This window comes from Quercus robur, chromosome 3 (assembly GCF_932294415.1).
Source record: "Quercus robur chromosome 3, dhQueRobu3.1, whole genome shotgun sequence".
Lineage (NCBI taxonomy): Eukaryota > Viridiplantae > Streptophyta > Magnoliopsida > Fagales > Fagaceae > Quercus > Quercus robur.
In genome coordinates, this window is record NC_065536.1 from 16,480,761 (window position 1) to 16,484,638 (window position 3,878).

Here is a 3,878-nt window from a genome sequence, read left to right on the forward strand (position 1 = left end):
GTCCTCCAACTTTTAAAAGTATAATTTTTAACCAAAATTCTCGAAGTTCAATATGTAAGGAATACAGAATTACATATACATGACCATTCTACCCGATTACAAACCATAATCAATTATGCCAAATAAGACAAAGAAGCAATGATAGAAGTTATAGAACAATTATTAGACTAGAGAAAATGCTAGGAGCCTTAGGAAAATTATTGGGTTGTCCGGGACTACAAGGTCTTGTAGTCCCAACCAATAACTTTAAGACAACTCACTAAATTTTGTTTACAAAATCATTTATATCACATCAACAGCATCAGCTAATTAAAGTTAACCCCACCCACCTTATTCCTTAACGTTTGTTAACCCCGTCAAAATCTGAAGAGCAAATTCAAAATTTAGAATGGAATTGGGTGGGTTAGTGAATAGTGAACATTTTCAATCTCAAAACTCGCATTCAAATTTCGTTTTTCATTGTTCATCAAAACTTTACAAACCTGCTCTGTCTCCAGTCCACCTCTAGTCCTTCAGCTCTCAGATAGCTCGCTTCAGGCTCAGGCTTGATGAGATCTCCATCCTTCTCTTGGGTTAACTCTCTCTCTCTACAATACTTTTTCCCTTTTTTTAATTATTCCAAGACTTTGATTTCGTGCAACAAACACAGCCTCTTTAGGGGTTTAAATTTTAAGTATTTCATGCAATTGATGTTTATAGTTTATTGAATCTGTGTAAATTAAAGCTCAAATTGATAGGGCTTGGTCTATGCGAGCTTCCTTCTGAAAGATTGCCTTTAAGGTGTTTGTGAAAATGCCTATTTGCTTGACATTTCTCTATTGGCTTTATGCTTTTGCTTCTGGTGGGTGGGTTTGAATGAAAAAAAAATATGAAGAAATGAGTCCATAGTTGATGTCACTGAGCCAAGTAGTACCAAGTTAGTTTTTATTTTCCACCTGTTTCTCTCATAGTTTCTTCAGAAGAAGATCAATAAAACATGGTGTTTTTAGCTCTTATTTATTCAATATTCTGTAATTTGAGTGTTTTGTCATATGAACTTCTTGAACTTCAACCAAAAAAATAAAGGTTCTTGGTTCTTGAGCAATTTGCTTTGGCACCCATCAATTGTTAATAGTTCTATCGTTTTTACTAACTTCAATTTATCGTGAAGATGTAAAACTCCCATGCCCCCTTTTTTCTTTTAGTATTGGCTTAAATTTTGCTGCTCGCCTTTTTTCCTTTAGGTATTAGCTTGAGAATCCTTTTTTTTTTGGCACATATTTACAAATACTTAGGCCTGAAGACATTAGAGTGTAAGAGTATACTTCACCAGTTTTAGTTTTTGGCAAATTTACAAGCATAGGCAGCCACAGTGTTTATGCTTTGCAACTATTTTCAAGGAATGTGCTTTATATACTTATTGCTCCACTGATTGCTTATTATTTGACTTCTCTAATTCAAGTTCCAATCAAATTTTTGGTTTATTTCACTTGAAACCAAATGAACATATAGAATCTTTGCAAGTAAATAGAGGTTCGGCTTCTTGGATATTACTGTACTAATTGAAATTTGTTTTTCAAAGTTGCAGGATGATAAAGCCCCAGCTAAGCCACATTGCTAATGAAAGGTTTTGAAACATTCATGATGGATTGAAGTCATGTATCTTGAAGTTACCGAGACAAATTTTTAGTTTTACTAAAGTTTTAGATTTGATACAAGTTAACTTCTTTTTAGTTTGAAACAAGTGACATGTCATGTACATACTTTTGGAATTTGGCTTATAGAGATCATAATAGCTCATTGTTGTGCTTGAGAAAATAGTTCTTCCCTAACTCTTTTTTTTTTTTTTTTTTTGAGGTGACTGGAATTCAAGTTTTAAACCATTTGTTGAATAAACAAATTTTTCATGTAAGATTTTTCTATTCAAATAATGATTCCTAGGGAAACCAAGCACTAAATGCCATATACTTCCACTTTTACAAGAGAAATCAGGAAAGAAATGCAGCAAAGTTGCTCCATGAGTTCCAAATAATAGAAACTTTAATGAGGCCTTCATCAATCTCTTCCCCACTTTTCTCAAGTTAGTCACAAAATATGGTCCCAAAGCAAAAGATGACATAAAAAGATATATCATCCACTTAATGCAAGTCTTGAATGGAAACCATAGATGTGTTTACTACCAATAATCTTGTTAGCTAATCATATAAAAACCTCTTATCTTTTTCTTTTTCTTTTTTGCTAATCAAGAACCTCTTATCACTCATACAAAAGTTGCAAAAGAATCTCAAAATGAGTCCATTCAAGGTTCATTTTTTCAACAAAGAAAGCAATCTCCAAATAAGATACTAGTTCTGTAAAAACTTTAAGCAAATAAAATCTTTGTTCAATTTCTCTAGGTAGCACGCACAACTACACTGTATACAACCTTTCCTTTCTTGACTTTTCAATTTGGATGGACTTCCTTTACTGACACAACTATTGTGTCTCCCAATCTTGCACCTTTCTTCCCCCTTATAGCTTGTATGCACATCACCTTTGTTGCCCCCAAGTTGTCCACAACTTTGAGAATGGTCCTCATTTGAATGAAAGACCTTTGTTGTTCAAGACTCGACACCCATTTCTGAGCTTAAGCTCATTTACACACCAAATTCAAACAAAGTTCATTAAAACCTCACATTTATTTGGAAAAAATCTATCAGCCTAATAATGTCAGTACCATTGAAAAAATTCTTAAGGTAAATTCACACAAATAATACTTTAACAACAAGCTCTTAGTTCTTCCCAAACATTAAATCAAGAACTACTACCAAGAAAAAGAAGGGCTTAACAACCTGTGAAGAAGCATTTCAATCAATTACACTCACATATATCATATCAATGAAACCCATATGAACTAGATGACTAAAATCAACATTAAAACAAACCAAAGCATCAAAAAGCACAATATAAGCAACTATGGGCCAAAAATTGAAGCTTTAAGGAAGCAATAGATGTAGAATCACATACCTTTAGACCATTTCGAAGCAAACCCAGAAGCCATCTTCGTGCTTATCTATTGTTCCCTGTGAATATGAGATTATATAACCATCAAAAGCATTCAATTAAATGATGGCTCATTGAAAGAAAGAAAAAAAAAATGATAGATTAACAATGACCCAATTGACCAGACAACCATAAGAACAAATCCAAAGAGAATAAGGAGATGGGACACGTACTTCAAGTAGATTGATTTGAAACAAAGCAAACCCTTTTGCTGCACAAGAGTGAGAGAAGGGGGAAATTCTTAGCATGCTGACCTTGGAGATCTCATCGAGCTTGGGTCTGAAGTGAGTGATCTGAGTGCTGAAGGAGAAGAGGTGGACTGGAGACACAGAGCAAGTTCTTGGAATTTTGATGCACAATGAAAAATGAAATTATTAAGCTTTTGGTTTTGACTTTTGAGTTTTGAGACTAAAAATTTTCACTAACACACCCAATTAATTCCTTTGTAAAAATTTGAATTTGTTCTTCAAATTTTGATGGGTTAATAGACGTTAAGGGGTGAAGTTTATTTAGTTGATGTGGCATAAATGTTTATGTAGGGAAATTTTAGTGAGGTGTCTTAAATCTATTGGTTGGGACTACAAGGTCAGCTTGCTGACCTTGTAGTCCCGGACCACCCAATAATTTCCTGGAGCGTTATACTTCAACTAGTTGGCATTTTTAGTGTGTTTATAACATTCAGGATTCAAATCTCCTATCTCTTATTATAACTATCATTTTTTTTTTTTTTAATGCTAACAGCCTTATTTGCATACTTCCCCTATTTTGTGGAAAACAATCAAAATATGGTTAATTGCAATTATTTTATTTATTCTGAATCTAATATCTTATCTAATATTAGCGGAATTTTGTGCATG

At 33.4% G+C, this 3,878-nt stretch overlaps 1 long non-coding RNA gene across 1 annotated transcript; it reads left to right on the forward strand.

Annotated features, from left to right (window-relative positions):
- The first annotated feature begins 243 nt into the window (after window positions 1-243).
- LOC126720046 (uncharacterized) lies at window positions 244-1,797 on the forward strand. The gene is made up of 2 exons (XR_007653221.1): window positions 244-572; window positions 1,568-1,797. It is a non-coding gene; the product is annotated as an uncharacterized LOC126720046 (long non-coding RNA).
- Window positions 1,798-3,878: the final 2,081 nt, after the last annotated feature.